Raw genomic sequence first — 20,135 nt, forward strand, 5'->3', positions numbered from 1 at the left:
GGCTAAAGAGGACTAAAGAGACAGATGACAGACAAATGAGAAGCATACTTGTGGGTTATACTCTGGATCAGAAAAAAAAAAGCTACAAAGGATATTATTGGACAATTGACAAAATGTCTTATATATTAGATAATAATATTGTATCACTGTTAAATTTTCAAATTTTGATAAAAAAGTAAAGATTAGGAATTGAAATTTATCAAATGCCTTTTCATCTGTGGAGGCAGTCACATAATTTTTTTCTTTGTAGATTTAATACAGCAATAAATTTTTATGTTAAGATTTCTATGCTGTCGAAACGTCTTTGCATTCCTGACATAAAAATGTATTATTCAATTAACACATTGATGGCTTCAACTTACTAATATTTTATTTAAGACATTTACTTCAACCTTTTAAGTAAGATTGACCTATGTTTAGGTTATATGTATCATTCTGGTCCATTTAGGATATCAGAGTTATGCTAGAGTGGCAGGGGGATTTAGAAAAAGCTCCATGCTTTCTCTACTCCAGAACAGTTCATCAACATGAAAATGATATATTCCTTAAAAATTTAGAAGACTTTTCAGTAAAACCATCCAGGCCTGGTGCCTTTTAGGAATAATCTCTGCATTTTCAGTTTATCCCATAGTTGTTCTGCTTATTGTTGAACTAATTTGGTTATTTAATAATTTCCTAACACTTTATCCATTTGATCCAGATTTTCCATTTTTTTAATGCAGAAATATACAAAATATTTTCTTTTAAATTTTATATCTTTGACATGTATAATTGTGCCTCATTTCTGTTTCTTAAAATTGTTTTTTGAATCTTTTTTTATCATACTTAATGTTTTCTATATTTTACTCATCTTTTCAAATAGCTTTCAGTTCTACTTATCAAGGTGTTTTTAATTTTGAATTTCACTAATTTCTTATTTTTATTTAGAAATTGTTTCCTTGTGCTTTAGGTTGATTTTCCTCTAATTTCTTGAGTTGAATGATTAAAACATTTTTTCCAAGATTTCTCATTTTCTAACACAGTAATTTTATACTTTGTAATAAAAGAATTTACTTGAATAATACTTTAGACACAACACAGTTTTTACTATAGAGCAACCTTTCTAACCCAACAGTTAGAAAGAAGACTGGTTTTTAATTTCCATGTGGGTAGATTTTATTTTGCTATCTAATTAATACAATTAACTTTTTAAAAAATTTCATCTTCTTGGAATTTGTTGAGAGCCTCTTTGTGATCTAACATATCGTCATTTTTTATAAATATTTCACCATAATTATGTAGACCTGATTATGTTTGACTCACTTATTTGCTTGCAGTTTTTTTCTTCCATCAGAAATATTCCGTTTGAATTCACCTTTTGATTTTGTTTTCTCTCCCTACATTATACTCTTTAGTAAACATTCTACATTATATCTGTGAGTGGTAAACAATTTGGAAAATGTGTTGTCCTCACTCATGAATGATAGTTTGGTCAGCTGAAGAATCTTAGAAGAATTTCACAATTCCCTTAGAACTTTGAGCCTATTGTCCTACAGTAGTACTGTCCAATAGAACTTTTAGTGATCATGGAAATTTTCTCTATTTGCAAAATCCAATATGGTAGCCAAAACCTACATGTTGTTTTTGAGAAATTGAAATAAGGCTACTGCGTTTGAAGAATTAAGTTTTCTTTCTATTTAATTTTAATTAATTTGAAATTTAAAACTCACATATGCTTGTGGCTGCTGTATTGGTCAGCACAGCTCTATAGTGTTTTGTTATCTACTATGGTCTTGACACGTACAATGAATATTTAATGTTTTTTTAAATAGGCAACTTTTCCATATGATTGTCTTTGTCTTTGACACATTGACAATTTTGACATATTCTCTTCATCTTTAGAGGTTTGAAATTTTACCAGATGATTTACCCAGATATAGACATTTTTTTCTTTTTTCGTTTATCTTGACAAGCCCTTAAGGAGATCTTTAATTTACTTCAATTCTGAGAATTTTTCTCGTATTATGTTTTTTATTATTTTCTCTCTTCTATCACCCTACGTTCTCCTTTTCAGTTTTTATGAAAAAAATATTGTAAATTCTAGATGTATTTTCTCTGCCTTTTAGCTATTTTCAAAGTTACTATTATTTTAACCTTTTGTGCTAAATACTGGGATAATTCTGTGGCTCAATATTTCTGTTCAACAATTCACTCTTCTGCTGTGTCCATTCCGCTACTGAATGCATCGAGTTTTCGTTTATACCCATGATGATATTGTTTGGATCCTAATTGCTCTTTTTTTATACAAAAATTATTCTTTCTTACAGAATGACATATCTTTCCTTATTCATTTGAGTATATTAGTTACATTTCTTTTGTGTTTCCTATATTACATACATTGTATTGATCATTAACACTTCTATTGAGTTTAGTGCTTCCAAAAAACGATGTTCGTTTTCCTTAAACATTAGTAGTGTGTGTGTGTGTGTGTTGTCTGTGTGTGTGTGTGTTTGTGTCTTTGTTCATTTTAAATCTGATATTCCACGCTCACATGTTGATAGGGGGCTGTGTATCTACATGTATATTAATATATTTAATGAATTCTCCAGCCAGAGTTAGGGGGGTGCTTTACTCAAACAGTTATACTTTTTTGACTTCTTCATTCAATTATTCTTTAAGTCACTTAGTCCACTAATGATACCTCATTTTCCCTGGCTACTTATTCTTGTATTTATGAAATACTTCTCTTTCACAATTTCTAAAGATTTTGTGGGAATGAGTATGCAGATGCTCATATCTAGTCTTCTAGTTTGATCCATTCCCTGTCTATAATGTTGTAATAATCCATTTATTCCAGAATGCAAGATTTACATTTATTAAGCATCTAAGATGCATAGGGAGTTTTTTTCTGGTTACTGGAAAATAGAAAATATATAAAGAGCTCAGATTTAGGGAGATGGACAAATGTGTAAACAGACTACTATAATATCATGTGGCATGTATGAAGATAATAAAAATATGCACAAAGTATATGTGAACCAACAGTGTGCCAAGGAGATTGCAGAGAAACAGCTTTATGATTGTTTTTCAATTCTCTACAAAAAATAACAAAAAAGACATCTTGCCCGCACGTGTGGCAGATCACTCCCACTGTTCCTCCTTTTGTGCAACTTGTGGGAGCTTAAAAAGGAAGGTGATACACTCTGCTTGGTCACATCACTTTACAGATGAAAAGTCACTGTAACTTGGCGTGTTAGGAAAGTTGGGGATGGAGAGGAGGTTATAGACATGAGACTCTTAAGCTAGGCATGACAAGTCAGACAAGCTAGACATTTAGTGATGAATTGGGTGTGGAGGAGGAGGAAGTGGGCGGAGTCTTGGATGACTCTTAGGCTTCTGATTGGCAAGACCAGGAAAAGAAGACACAGGTTTAGTGGGTGGAGTGTGGAATGAATATGAGATACCTGTAGAACGCTGGAGGGAAAGAACTAACAGCTGATTCTATGAACAGATTCTGAAATTCAACAAAGAGATCTGGGTTAGAATATAAATCTTGCTGTATTAATATGTTATAAACCAGTGATTCTGAAGCATTTTAATGTGGGAAGAACAACCAGAAACGCTTGTTTAAAAGGCAGATTCTAAGGCCCCTCCTTTGGAAACTCCGATGCAATCAGACTCAGGTGGAACACAGGAATCTGCCATTTTAAAAAGCCTAGATGATTCTGCTGAAGCTGGTCCTCTGAACATGCTTAGTAAAAACCGCTATAAACACATCAAATTAATAGTCCAGACTAAAAGGGCTTTCTCTTATATGACACCAGCAATGTAGTAAAGTTCGTCAACTCCATGAATAGTAATTGATTGAATCTAGCTCCCTCAAATTGTCACAAGTCAATTAACTGTCCCTCCATCCCATTGTTTTACACTAGTATTTAGAGCTTATTTTGCTGCTGTTTCAGAAATAAGCAACTATAAATAGGTGTATCACATGGCACCTGTTTAGCAGAACAGAATCAGTAGTTACATTATTCATACTATTCACAAACTAAATATTTGCACAATTAAATAACACCAAAATGCAAGTCACTGAGAGTCCAGGAAGCAAGTAGAGTTAACTTACTTTTTTGTAGACAGAGAAGAGCTGAGCTTATGAGAATATGTTGGAAGGAGTGAAGGAAGTATTTTGGGAGGACATGAGGATTTTAGGGACAGTGAGTTGAAAGGATGTACAGGATTGGAAGTAAGAATGCCAGAATTTTCACTTTTTTATGTGATGCTATAAATTCTTTGTGGGAAGAATTTGAATGGCCTATAAATAAAATAGCACACCCTCTCCTTTCCCTTTGCAAATATCTGTAACATCTCCGTGATGAGAGATCCCAAAGAGTTGCTGTTCTACAAAAGGAAAGAGACGAATATCGCCGGTGACAGGAATTTGATACACTGTTTTTATTTTCTCAGACACTCATTAAAATTATCAATGGATCAATGTTTTTACTGTAGATTCGAAACAATAATGTTATGTAGGGGGCTTGGGGTCAGCTGTGGGAATCTTCTCCAGTTATCGTTTCTGTACTACCTGGGAAATGTGTTTCTTTGGCCCAAGAAATCGTAGTGCGGGAGTTTGTTAGTTTTAAATAAAAAAGAAAACAACAGTGCTGGGAGAGGAGTTTGAAAATGTATTTTGAAAAGTTATTTAGGGGCCGGCCCCGTGGCTTAGCGGTTAAGTGTGTGCGCTCCGCTGCTGGCGGCCCGGGCCGGGATCCCGGGCGCGCACCAACACACCGCTTCTCCGGCCATGCTGAGGCCGCATCCCACATAAAGCAACTAGAAGGATGTGCAGCCATGACATACAACTATCTACTGGGGCTTTGGGGGGCGGAAATAAATAAATAAAATCTTTAAAAAAAAGAAAAGTTATTTACATATTCTCCAAAGCAATTGCCTGTGTCTGGCAAAGGAAGGAAGAAGTATCTTTATTTTTTCGGGGGTGGGGGGTTTGAGGCTTTATATGTTGAATATCAAATTGACCTAAAATAAATGTCTAGTATTCTTTTAAGAAATCCAAAAGGGTTCTTTCTGGCTACATAAATAAGGCCAGAATTTGTGGGAAATACAAAATACCCATTCATTATTTGAATAATGCCTTTTTTTTAAAATAAGACAACTATATCTGGTTATTGTTTCTTCAATTAAAATAGGATAAAGAGAAATTGAAGTTGGGCCAGCAAAATAATACCAGTGAAGTTGGTATATAATGTCAATGAAGAAAACTTTGTGAAAGAGTAAAATTTAGATTTGAGACTAAAAGGCTAAAAAGGAGTTCTCTCTCAATTGCCTTTAGGGAGAGAAATGGGGCTTAATGATTGTCTATTCTCAATTTATATTAAAACAAATGGAGCAAATGGAAAAGAGGGGCCGGAGGTATACGTGTGCAATATTTACTAGCAAAATGACCAGTAGATATTCAAATAGCTTAGCAAAGAAAGTTATTAAAAACATGGTAAAATCATAAACTCAGCATTATCTATTGTTAAGGCCTCAGGGGTATTTTTTCAGAGGCAGAAAAAACTTGATTATCTCCCCATGTTCCTTCTAGACTTGAAAATTTTATGATTATTTATAGCAGTCTGTATCTATAATGGAATTTAAGATTTGTTCCAAAGGTCTTCCCTGACCTCCATCCCTGTAACAGGCCAAATGCCCCTCCCTCACCATCACCATGATCTTTGGATTCGTTTTGCCTCATTCATCACACAGTGTACAGTCGGGTGCATCAATTTTACGTGCAGAGAATCCCTCCCGTCCAGCTCTCCTTCTTTACTCTGCAGACACATCCTAGCGCTCACAGACACCAGTGTTGCTTCCCCACCCCACAGGCCACTTGCAGCTGGCAACAGCATCAACTTTCTTCCAGTCACTTGAAAATGAAATATTGAATTAGTTTTGATGTCTTCCTTCCTTTACGCCTACCACCTCCATATAGCATCAGATACCAGGTCAACTTCCTCATGTACCTTGAATTACCTGCCATTTTCTCTGAATGGAAGTTGAATTCCTGTTCCTCTAATATAAACATTCTGTAAATTGCTGTTTAGTGGGTTATAACTCAAATCTCATTAAAATAAACATCACTAAAACCTATTTTACAGCCACAAACAATGGGCTACTTACTTCAAATCATATATGATAGTAAAAAAAAAAAAAAATATGTCACAGGATTCTCCAAATAATTTCATAATGGAAAAAGATGTGCTCAAAGTCAGAAGTCCTGGATTCTGGTCTTGTTTCTGCCACAGATCAGCTTTATGACCTTGGACCTTAGTGTAATAATCTGTACAACGACTGGTTAACAAGCTTCAAGGACCCCTTGTCTCTTAAAGTCTAGGACCTTCTGATTCAGGTCCTTGAAATTAGATCCATTAACCACACAGATTTGCTCTTCTGGCTTTTCTTTCTGTAGCAGCTATGTCCCTTATCCTCTGGGCCCGTTACCTTCCAGTGCCAACAACTTTTCTCAGTTTCTACTTTAGGGTTCTTCCTTAGTTTACTTTGATTTTCTTGTTGTATTATATTTCCCTTCTATTTTTGCTTCCCAGTCTGTATACTTATACTGAGTTCAGGTCCTTATAACATCCTGCACATTTATCTCTCATAATATATATCAATGGGTACACGAAAAAGTTCTTACTCATATTCATATTTCTGGTGCCTGGCCTAGTGCCAGAGACATAGAGATGGCTCACTAATTTCTTGTTGAAGGGAATTAATACAAGAAGGTAAATACTATAGCATCATCAAACAATTGAGTCTATTAGGCATTGTCAGTTCAAATGGATCTATGGCAATTTTACCATAACAAGAACAAAAAGCAGGCTGCAAGATCCTTCTTTCCCATGAAACTTTCTATAACATTAGGTGATCATTCTTCTCTTCTTTCCAAAGCAACATGGTAACAAATACATCGTTTGAAGTACCAACAAAGGAAATCACACATGAAAATCAGGAAAAATACAGTCATGCACCACATAATGACGTTTTGGTCAATGACAGACTGTATATATGGCTCCATATATAGTCCCACATATAGTTATCCCATGAGATTCGTATCATATAGCCTAGATGTGTAGTAGCCCACACCCTCCAGGTTTGTGTAAGTACACTCTATGATGTTTGTACAATGATGCAATCGCCTAACAATGCATTTATTAGAACATATACCTGTCATTAAGTGACACATGATTGTAGTTACATATTCTCAGACTTGTCACTTACTCCTATCTTTCTGCATGTTTTATAATCAGAATTTTTATATAAACCTTAAATTGATGTGACTTCTAGGTCTTTAGAATTTTGGTTGACATGAGTGATAAGAGAAAGTTTTACATTTTATTGACTGATTATATTACATTATGAGAATAACTGTAGGGTAATCCTGAAAATTCAGTCTCGTATTTTATTCTGAGCTATTATGTTTATAATTTTGGTATAAAAAAATCATAGACTGTTAGGTTTGAAAGAACCCTTAGGAGCTTTGTAGTATGACATTACCTACACTGGGTTATTGCAGATCACTTGATTTATAAGCTTTGTTAGGTGTTTGAAGAAAACTTTAAAATGATTTGCAAAGAAATGAAAGTTCTGTGAGAAAAATATTTGGGAAATGTTGAGTTTTTAAAAAGTCGTTTTGTTTTTCTTATGGTACTTCTCAGAGCCCTTAATATAGTAATATTCCTAGTGAATTTTCAAGACTATACCAAAGATATTATCCTGGTCAGGGAACCACACCACCCATCTGTTGGTTGCCATACTGTGGCAGCTGCATGTTGCTGTGACGTTGAAAGCTATGCCACTGGTATTTCAAATACCAGCAGGGTCACCCATAGTGGATACATTTCAGTGGAGCTTCCAGACCAAGGCAGACTAGGAAGAAAGACCTGGCCACGCACTTCTGAAAAAATTGGCCATGAAAACCCTATGAATAGCAGCAGAGCATTGTCTGATACAGCGCCAGAAGGCAAGAGGATGGCACAAAAGACCAGGCAGGGTTCTGCTCTCCTGTACACAGGGTCACTGGGAGTCAGAACCAACTCAACAGCACCAACAACAAACCAGGGATATTATGCAGCATTTCCCTGACTTTTGGGTTATAGAAACTTTTCTTAATGAAATACATGCTAATATCTCTCAGAAGAGTTTTCTGAAGAACAAGTTGGGAAATTCTGAGACCAAGAGGATTGTAGCTTATCTATAAACACATATGGTTAGTTAGTAGTAAGGATAGTATTAGAACCCAGGACGCTTAGATCCCCTGCTCTGTCTTCTCCCCATCATATCATGGACTCTAATAACAATCTATACTGCTCTCCAATATTTTATGCTACTTTAGAGGAGAGCATAATACCCCAAAACAAAAAAATGCTACAATAACAGTAATCACTTCCAGATACTATTATAAATATTTGGACCCATTTCTAGTGTCAGTACTTTTACCTGAAAAAGCCAAAAGAGCCACTCAATTAAAAAGTCTTGAAGATTTCTGGCAAATGACTTACAGCATTTGAAAAAAAACCATAAAAGAATTCTAAGTAATATTTTATATAAGCTAAGAAAAACTTTATATAAAATTTATATAAATTTTATATTTTATATAAACATGTATATAAAATATATATAAAGTTTATGAATCTGCCCCATTCCTATTTTTTAAAATAAATTCTTGATTTTAAATAGATAAAATATGTCAATTAAAATTGTCAATTATAGAAGCAAATAAGAATTCTGTGGTATTTTCTAATCTCTCACAGATTTGTTTATCATTTTCATTGTGTTGTGCAGGATAAACCAATTAATTTACAGTTTTAAAAAACACCCTTTGAAGACAAACAAAATATCAGACCACACTTTGAGTTCAACCATGGCATGTGGTATGCGGCATCTTACTACTCTAAAATTGAATTTCCATCAAATTCCCCAAATGTGAATATTTACAAAGTTGAATCACAATGGTTTATTGCCAGGAATTAAAAAAGAATAACACTGCACTTTATTTTCACAATGGCAAAATGCTTAAAGGCCAATATTAATAGGTAGGGAAAACGTGTTACACAGTTCAAGAGACATGGAAAAGAATTTAGCCACAAAAATGACTCTGCTCCTCTATAGCTGCAGAAATCTTGTAAATGAGTCGAGTCGGATACTCCCTTAACCTTTGACTCCACTGAGTATGGGAGAAGTTTACACGGATGCTGTGGGAAATTCCTCCACATTTAGGTAAAGAATATAAGGAACAGAGACTCAGAATCCTAGACCTGGAAAAAAATGTAAAAAGAGCATTTGGTGTCTTGTTAATAATACTCTTTAATAAGGAAAAAGTACCGAGATCTAGTGAGATATGTTTGGACAAATATTTGATTGAACAAAAAAAAAACCCACCCATTCCATCTTCTGGAATCTGGCTAGACCATAATGTATACATTGGCCAAAGTCCCAAGTCAGACAGACTCATCCAAAATAGAGTGAGGTAAAGTTGGGGTATGGAGGAGAAGAATTCTTTCCAAGAACAGAACCAGCAAATGTCATACGTTACTCAAATATTCATTCATCTAACAAATACACATCAAATATCTTCTCGGTGCTCATTTTGAAAGCTTATATTCAACAAATATTTATTGAGGAGCAGTATGTACCAGACAATATTGTAGGTGTTGGAGATTCAGTAGAGAAGTAAACAGACAAGATCTCTTTTCTAAAAGAGCTTGCATTCTACCAGGAGATATTCCATAACCAATCTCAGACAGTGGGAAGTGCTTTGAAGAAAAGAAAGGAAGGTGATGCAATAGGGGGTTGGAAATGAACCATCTGGGGAGACGGCATCTGAAAGGACAACCAAATTACAAGAGGAATCCATCCACAAAGAGATTTGAAGGGAAAATATTCCAGGCAAAGGGAATGGCAGATGCAAATGATCTAGGGCAAAAACAAATTTGACATGTTTGAGGTATAGGAAAAGGAGGTACAGGACGAGGTGGTGAGGTAGACAAGCCAGATCATGCAGAGCTTTAAGCAATAAGACTTTATTCTATGTGTGATAAGAAGATATCGGATGATTTTATGCAGAAATGGCATGATCAGATTTATCTTCTTAGAGAGACCACTTTGGCTCCTATGTAGGAAATCAACAGTAGACAGCAAGAGAAGAAGCAGTGAAAATAATTAGGAAGCTTGTGCCATAATTCATTTGAAATGGTAGTTTACAGACTCAGACGAAGGTGTTAATAGTAAACATGTGGAGAAGAAGATGGATTCTGGATATGTTTTAGAGATTGAATTGCCTGGACGTGATGGTAGAATCAATGTGGGGGTAAAAGAGGAAAATAAGAAATGACTCCTAGATATTTGGTTTAAACAACTGAGTAGAAAAGGTTGGGAGGGAGCCTTACTAATACAGGATGACCTGAAAGAGGAAGGTAGGGGTGTGTGTGTGTGTGTGTGTGTGTGTGTGTGTGTGTGTGTAGGGATGGGTTATTTATCAAGTGATTTTTTTTAATATGTTAACTTTAAGATGCCTATCAACATTTAAAAGAAGATGTCAAGTGGCACTTAGATCTAGGATCCTGGAGTTACAAGGGAAGTTTGGTTTGGAGATACAAATTTGAAAGTTATTAGCATAGACATAGATATTTAAAGCCAAAGACCTAAAAACATTCACCCAAAGGAACAGGGAAGGCCAGAGGGCTCAACAGCAGGTCCCAGGGCACCAAAACATTGGAAAAGTCGTGAGGATGAGGAGAAACCAATACAGAAGGCTAAAAAAAATACAGTTGTGCGCCCATCTGTGTTCATGAATGGAAAGTGTGACCAGTCAACAGAAAGTGGCTTTTTCTTCAGCAATGTTCACAGGGTTGGTTTCTGTCTTCACTAAGCAGTTCTCCAGGTCTTCCCTGAGTAGATGGTCTTGGATTTAATCTTACTTCATAGCCCTGGAATAAAAAGGGTGTGTCATGGATGGAAATCCATGGACCAATCCAGACTAGACTAGACACCTTGGACACATCCTTATGTCTACCTGGGGAAAACACCAACAGTGGCTGACACCTGCAAGGGATGGAGGAGAGATAGAGGAAGGGAGGGAGGGAGAAAAGGGAGAGGCTAAGGCTCAAGGTTAGAGTACATCCCTGGACTGTCCTTTTTAACGGCATTGGGCTTCTTTCCCTCTGTGTCTTGCTCTATGGTTCTCTTAAGCTGATTGCTTCCAGACACAGTAATCCATAGGAAAGACTCTTTTGTCACAGAGACAGAGATAATAGCCAAATATTTCCATGTGATCTGTTGTTGTTGTGTTTTTTTTTAAATTCTCGTGTTGTTGGATCAATTTTCTAATAATTAATTGGCATTCCTTTCAAAGTTCAGAAGGCTTGAGAAAAAGGGTTAGTGAGGCCAGGCTACAGTGAAGTAGTTAATTCCTGTCTTTTGATTTTCAATACACACATCTGCTACTTTTCGATCTGTCAGATTTCATGCAGTCCAACTAAGATGTGATTTAACTAACAGGTATCCAACAAGAAAGGCATGGTTTATTCCTGTTCTCAGCTATGACATTTGAGGAAGACTGTCCAATTAGAATCTTATGATCATACTGATGCCAAATTAATTCTCTACAACTGTTTATCGAGGTAAAGGTTTATGAAAATAATCCATTCGCTTTGACTGCTTCCGTTTTCTTTAAGGTTCTTTTGAGGGCTCTCATGAATATTAATGCTTGTTGTTACCACTTAATTCTGTAGCCTGTACCATTTCTTTATCTGCAGCATGCTTTTTGAAATTCACAGGGCAGTCCCTTCTTACCAAGTTCGCCTAGAAGAATTGTGATTCTCAGGGCAACAGAGATGTTTTGTTTAATTGAATTTTCTTATTAACAAGGAGTTAGCCCAAAACAGAGCAAACAAAATGGTGAAATACCCTCTCTTCTTATTTAAAACAGTAATCCAGACAAGGATATTCCTGGATGCCTCAGGAAAGCTTTTGTGTGTGAGGCTAACAACAAAGAGGGCAGGGAGAGAAAGGCTCAGTCCCCAGATAAACCAGCCTTTAGTGTTGTAGCCGAAAGGAATTATTCAGCCACAGAAGAGATTGCCCCACCAGAATAGTTCAAACATTTAGGAGTTTATTTTTCTCACATAAGAAGAAGTCAGGTGGTAGGTAATTGCTGCTGTTGGTTCTGGGCTTCAGCCTTAAGAGATCTTGCTGCTTCTCTTTTGCCCTCTTGGAAGCTAGCCATCATGTGAAGAAGTCCTGTCTCCTGCTGGAGAACAGGCCATGTAGAGAGAGAAGTCATATGGAGGAGACTGAAGAGCTCCAGCCAACAGGCAGCACCAAATCCCAGATGTGTGAGTGAGGCCATCTTGGGTCCTCAAGCCCAGTTGAGTTGCCCCAGTTGACACTGTGAAGCAAAAATGAGCCATCCCCCACTAAACCCTGCCATCATTCTGAAAGGGAGGAATACTATCCTCTACCCACTCTGGGTCTTTTCTGGCTGGGCTACAAATTAGATTGACATGAGACCGAATAGCAGGAGAAAATCAAACAAAGCTTTATAACATGTATACATAGGAGAAACTCAGAAAATAGAAACTAAGCAACTCGTCATTCTGACTAAGCTGTTCACTTAAGTATTTTCAGCTAAAAACAAGGAGGGTGTTGGGGGGTAGTGGTTTGGGATTTAGGAGGGGAAGAAGACAATTCACATGGAGATGGAAATGCAAATGTTTGTCAGACAGCTCTTTACAGGGCCACCTATAGAGAATGTGGCTGGAGAGACAGAATTTTTGATAAGAGGGGCTTGTTGGTGCCTTTCTTATCACATCTATTTTACACTATACTATAGCTGTCATATGGTAGTGGCACCTTCCTGGAACAGGCATTCTATGTTAAATTCTTTAGGCAGTTTGGGAGGGGAAGGTCAAATGTCCTTCAGAGAAAATAATTAAGGTAAAGAGACATATGTTGAGGTGGCCAATTTTGATCTCCCATAGTTCCTTACTTACAGAATCATAAGCAATAAAATGGTTATTGTTTTAGGCTATTCCATTTTGGTGTGGTTAATTATGCCGTAATAGAAAACAGAGAGTTTGAGTAAGTTCTCATAGTGATATATTTCTCCTTGTAGAGTTCAGTCTTTTCTAGAATTCTCTGTTTCTAATTCTTTATATCAATGATACTGATTTAGATTGTATTTAGTGTTATCAGACTCTACCAGTTGCTGGAAATCCAATATGTGTTTGTGTGTGTGTGTGTGTATAGGTTTGTGCACAAGGCATATATATGCTTTGAATAAAGATCAAATACCTATTGATCTACCAACGAATGCCAACAGCAAGGAAAAAAATGATGATAAAATCCATGTGTTTATTTCACTTTTGTCTAACTTCCTAGTCTCAGGAACAAATGATTTACTTAAGGATTACAATCTTGTTTATATTAGTAGTAATATCTGGCATATTTCTTTGAAACTTCTCTTCCGAAGGCTCTGCTCTGCATGAGGTAGGCACTCTATAAATAACACTAATGTCAACAATCAGGCCTTCATACTCTACTTGAACTTTTTCAACATGTTTTCAAGCCACTAGGTAATGTCATTTAGTTTTTTAAACAACCTTAGCAGGTAGAAAGTACAGATTTTATTATCCCCATTTTGCATATAAAGCAAGTAAGATATTGGACATTGTATGGTGAATCCAAGTATATTGAGCTACTTAACAACAGGCTTTGCTAGAGCAAAGTTGGTCAAAACCTTATCCCAGACCTCCCCTTTTTAGTGGGTGCCCTTTGACACCAGAGTTAAGAAACAGCATCTAAGAGTGCTAACGTCTCATGGCCCTCTTCGTGTTTCCAAGAGAATCAAATTCTTTAAAGAGCAACATTTGCGAAGCAACATATGATAAATATAAGCCTCTTACCTCAATGGGAAACACCTACAAAACAGTTATGATCTATGTTTCAACACTCAGAGCCTAACACAGTTTTAGTGTTAGGCCTTACAGTTCAGCCTTACAAAAAGCTTTCCAAAACCGTTAGGCCTGCCAAAAATGCTGACCAGCCTTCTATCAGCAAATTCATATTTTACTTCCTTCTATTCACCCAATTTTATACTCTTTCATTCTGTCCTACTACATATCCATAAACTGGCAGAGAAAACTCTGACCTCAAGACAAACACAACTCTGACACAGATTCCCAAAAAGGAAAGAAAGAGAAAGAGAGTCTCCATTAAATTTCCTTTTGGCCCACTGCCTGATTCTTATTAAGCCCACCATGGTCACATGGTACACAGCAAGGCAAATATAAAAGTTCAGTTTTCATTTTACAACCATGGAGAAGAAACATAGCATTACATTTTGTAACTCAGACGTAATTACGAAGATTACCACTTAAATATAAAACTGAAGCTTGGGTTTTCACATCTTTATTAGCCATATGAAGAAAAATGATTAAGTCTGCCTTCTATTAGGTTTGCTTTGATTTCTTTTAGGGCCTGGGAATGTGAACTAGTGTTTGTTTTCATGGCTGCCAATGTTTAAACCTTCCAAGCAATTTTGGAACTGAACACATTAAACAGCTAATGTATAACACACACTATGTTCTCAGTCAAAAACCCACAGCAACTACTAAAACATTTTAAGCCATAGCTTTTGTCACGAAACTATTGTAAATTGATGTTCAAAATCTTGTTTAAATTTTGTTTAAACCTTTCTGCAGGAGGATGCTCTTTTAGAAAATTGTTTCTGAAAGTGTTTGTATCAGAGGCACTTATTAAAGCCCGAACCGAGGCCATCGCTAGGAACCGAGTGAGGCTAAGCGCTTTATTTCTGTTTTTCAGTCAATATTCCTCTGTGTACTAATGAGAGTGCTAAGTGGGAAATAAGTCTTTTGATTAAAGAGAATGGAAATAGGATGTGAATATGAAGAATTCTCAAGTTTTCAATAGAATGACACTTTTCTCTTTCTCTTCTACTCTCTCCCTTCTCTTCCAATTTCTGCCACAAGGTTCAGATAAAAATGCCCAGAAGAAAATTTGCTTGTAAGAGAGGATAGTCATAACACTGATTCTTCAGAAGAAAATGGCAGAATGTTGATAATGGTTGAAATTGACTGAAGGATACATGGGGGGTGCATTATCCTAATTTCCTACTTTTATATATTTTTTAAAAATTCTATAATAAAAAGTAAAAAATGTTTCCTTAGGCAAAAAGCTGGAACCGATTTACCAAAGCAGTAAATTGGTAATGATATCTGAAAAGAGAATTGATGCTATGTTTGCTACTTCCTACTTGAAAAAAAACAGACAGTAAATTTTGATGTGCCTTGATATGTACTGTCAAAAGTCACAAGAGATTTCAACGTCAAAATGACTCGAAGATGTGGTAATCATGGGCTATTCGAAGGATAATTTTACTCCAAAAGTCTGAGTTAAAACTATTTCCTGTAGGTGATAAGGAACATTATTTGTGCTTATTTTTTCCTAAAATTACCTTTTTTAGTTTTGTCGGTAAATAAAATGCTAACTTATAATGTGTTCCTGTTATCTACAGCTGTGTATCAAACTGCCCTGAAATTTAGTGACTTAAAATAACTATTTCTTTTGCTCATGAATCTGTAGATCAGGAATTTAGACAGCAAGAGTTTCTGCTTCATGATATCTGGGGTCTTGATTGAGATGACATAAATGGCTGGGATGACACAAATGACACAAATGGATGTTTTGACTAAGGTTATAGGTCTGGGGCCTCACTTCTTACTGTTGGTGGGGCCTCTCAGTGCTGCTCCCTGTGGCCTTGCCACATCCCTGAGTGGACAGCTTGGAGGTCTCAGAAGGAGTTAGATTTCTTACTATGACAGCAGGCTTCCCTAAAGGAAAAGAAGATATCAGCCTTCATAAAGGCTAGGCCCAGAACTAGTATAGTGTGATTTTTGCTGCATTCTATTGATCAAAACAAATCAGAGGGGCCAGCCCAGATTTAAGGAGAAGGACATCCCTTGTCAATGAATGAATCAACTTGCCCACATAGAAGGGCAAGGGATTGTCTGTGGTCATCTTTGAAGACTGTCTATAACATATTATTTACTTTATATGGCTTTAAAAGGGCTTTATATTTGAGAAGCCTATTGGATTTTGAATCCTGAGCTCATTAGAAAACACCATCATCTAGTGGCAACATATCCTCATTTTTATAATGTATCTAAAAGGGGAAAAAATCTTTTGGGTAGTGAAATGGTAAAGATCTTTAGACTATAAAGTAATGTCCTTTCTCACAAATTAAATAAAAATTACTAGTGTAGAAAAGACACAGAGTTTAACTCATACTACAGTGCAGATGTAGAGGAAATGTAATTTCATTATTCAGGGCTCTAATCTGGCTTGCTCTCCAAATGCCTACCCACTGATGAGCACGCAAAATATGTATTAAATATGCAATCTGGCTTAAAGCAATGATCCATAACCTAAACAGTCCACTAGGCAATGTTCAGTCTCTCCCCACTCCTCTGTTTATCTTCCAAAGAGCATCTGAGTGCATGAGAAGAGAGTGTTTTATGTGTTCCTCTGGCATGAAGGGAAAGGGGCCTCTAGCTTGTGCTAGTCCTTGGATATTTGCCTGCTAGAGAGATCTCCCTTCTCTTCTTGGTCATCATGTCTCCATGTGTCCTATTGGCCTTTGGTGTCTGTGGTTGATGCACTTGCAGTCTATTCTTTTGCCTTGGGAAATGCTCTGGATGGTGTTTCCCGGACAACTTGGCCTCCTCTTACTCCTGCTTGCCACAAGCCCTGACTCTGCTGAGTGCTCCATCTGGACCAGTGAATCTCATCTACCCCAGCCTCACCTGCAGGATCAGCCCTCCTTGCACAGAAGACTCCATGGCAGTCCCATGGTCTTTTAATGCAGCAGCCATGCCACCGGAGAACCAAAGGCTGCCAGGAAAGTCTGACCTCAGAGCATCTCTGCCTGATTACCCTCTGTGCGAAAAAGAGTTACAGCAGGCCTGAGACCACTGTCTTAAGGCCCGTTTACAAGGTTGGCCCTTGGCTGGCATCTAGGAACTTGGGTTTAGGGAGGGTTCCCACCATACTAACTGATAAGAGTGAATCAGTGTCTCTAAAGTGTTTGTGCAAACAACATGGCTTATGCTGAACACCTGCTTTCCTCTGGGAGTCTGGAATCTTGATACGTGCCAGGAAGAGGATGCCTCATGCCCAGTTCCCAATAAAACCCGGGGCACTGAGTCTCTAATGAGCTTCCTGGAAGACAACCTTTTCCATGTGTTGTCGCAATTGTGGCTGGGGGAATCAGGCACACCCAGTGTGACCTGCTGGGAGAGGACTCTTGGAAGCTTGCATCTGGTTTCCTCCAGACTTCGGCCCAGGCATCTTCTCCCTTTGCTAACATTGTTTTGTATCCTTTCACTGTAATAAATCCCAACCATGGGTATGACTATAGGCCGAGGCCCATGAGTCCTCTGAGCAAGTTATGGAACCTGGGGGTGGTCTTGGGGACCCCAGGCACATCCTCTGCCACCATGCTTACTTTGAATTGGTGGCACCTCAGAATGCAAGGTGGCTTTCCCCAGACTCCAAGTGAGTTGGAAGGAAGTCTGGAAGAGGTAGAAATAAGAACCCACTTACCTTCACTTCTCTCCTCTTTCTCTCTCTCTTCTACTTCCTACCCTTCCCCTGAGTCTGGAAAGGGCAACACATTACTTACATAACCACTAGATCAAATGTGCATCACCTTAGGCAGGTCAGGCTGTCCTGGACTGAAGGCGTATCTTCTCTACTCTGGATTGGAAAATCCTCTGTTGGGTCAGTAGCCTGCCTTACAAATTTTTGTTTCACTGCATAGTCCCAATTTGCATGTTGAATATCATCCATCTCCTTCTCTCCACAGTCCCCGTACAGGCAGATGCCTTGGGTGGAGCAGGATTAAAAGTTTGCACTTGCAAAGGTAAGGACTAAGGCACAATAATAAATTTTCAAAATATTATTTACATTATATTAGCTTAAACTTTGCTTCATCTAGTAAACTTTAATACGCACAAAAATCTAAGAGTCTGTTCTTGTGTGTGTGTGTGTGTGTATATATATATACACACACATATATACGTATACACACACACACACAAACGCACATGTGTCACCTCAGGCCAATAATATCACATGAATTTCTTCACTTTTCATATGTTTGTAATTTTACTTCCTAATTTTCATCTTTTTTTTTTCAACTTGGAAAAAGAGGTAAATTCACGTAATTGGAAAAACTCACTGGCAAATTTCCTTTGTAAAGCAGTTTTAAACAAAATACTGGATTTAAAACATCAGTAAAAGGGAATGTTTAATGTTGTACATGATTCAATAAAAATGCTTTTAATATATTGTCCCAAAAGTAAATTTTCTAGATGACGCCGGAAATAACAACCAGGCTGAGTCATCAGTGTCACCTGGTCCAAGGCGTCTGAGTGATGTGGGTGGTATGAGCACAAGAAAAGGGCAGAAAAGTAAACCAGCTGAGGACAAGCACATTCCCACGACAGCTGGAGGCCGCATCCCCAGGAGAGCACAGAACCTGTATTAATCCCTCTCTCTCTCCCCAGCTTTAGTGAGACATAATTGACATACAACATTGTGCAAGTTTAAGGTGTGCAACACGATATGATACATTTATATGTCGCAAAATGATTACCACCATAGTTCATTAACACTTGCATCACATCACATAATTACCATTTCTTTTTTGTGAGAACACTTATCTACTCTCTTAGCAACATAATCCTGTCTTCTAACTCATTCTCTCCTTACCTTCTTTCCTTCCAAAACAACCTTCTCCCCTATCTATTTACCAAAATAAATAAGCAAACAAATAGCTCTTGGGCAAACAGGCATTACCCGCTATCCCACTAGAATTATCCAACCCTGAATTTCACTAACACGTAAGGTAAAAAACAGGTTCGCGAGGGTCTTTCGGAGGAGGGTACTTGTTCCCAGGTGGCATAGTCTGATTTTACTACCAGACTGCTTTTGTTTGGAATTAAGAGGAATCCAAAAATAAATGAACTGGCTCAGAGACACTTGATGAAATAATGCTGAAAGGCCCTGTCTACAGCTGGCCACCGAGCTGCAGAACTCAGCCCGCTGTCCCCACCTTCCTCCTCAATGTTCCCTCCTATGTGAGAGCAGCTCACGTCTGCTGCCAGTGCATATTCAACATGAAATTCTTCAAGTACCACTGCAAAGCATCCAGCACACACACCAACTCTAAACTTAGTCTCACATATGTAGCCAGAGACATGGATAAATATAGAGACCTAGAAATACACACAGAACTCCAGAAACACGTGCTCTGGGCCAGAAACATATTGTGAATATGCAAATATCTCAGTGTCTGGTACTGAAGCTCTGCCCTTTAGCACTTGCCTAACTCCATCTTTCTCTCTTTTTCTCTCTCCACCATGTGCCCCCAACACCAGTATCTTCCCATCTGTTTATTTTTTCCAAACTTCCATTTTAAAAAATATGGTCTCACCTCTTAAAAATAAGAAAAATATGGTGCCACAAATACCACTGCCAGGTGTAACATATGATGCTGCTTCTGGGAGTTGGGGAACAAAATGTCTAAAGGAGGCTGCATTCAAATTTTCTTACAAAGGTTACCGGAAATGGATTTTATCCATTTGGTCTGAACTCTGTTCGTTCCTGGTTAGATTTCAGATCTGCTTTGTGCTTTAAAGAAATTGTATAATCCAGGCCTTGTCATCAGCTTTCTTAATTTATTTCTCTGAAATGACAGGCCTGGCAGAGGCAGGCCTGCCTCTCAAATGTCTGGATTACAGTGTAGCTATGGAAACAGGTGTTAAAGTGCCTTGAACCTCAAGTTACACTGGTACTTTGCACATCGCGTCCTGTATGGACAGCCTGCTATTTTACACGCTGGCCAGTGCAACTGCATCCCTTCCCTGAGTTACAGGAGACCACAGAGGAGCAGATTCAACCATACGAACCTCGAGGTCTTCTCCAGGATAGAGAACGAAGACGGCAAATTTGTTGTGTTCTCTAAAGCTCTGATTCCAGTTCTCTCTTCTGCCAAAAATAAAATAATTAAATTACAT

Source organism: Ceratotherium simum, chromosome 20 (genome assembly GCF_057802395.1).
Source record: "Ceratotherium simum simum isolate JZ-2026a chromosome 20, ASM5780239v1, whole genome shotgun sequence".
Lineage (NCBI taxonomy): Eukaryota > Metazoa > Chordata > Mammalia > Perissodactyla > Rhinocerotidae > Ceratotherium > Ceratotherium simum.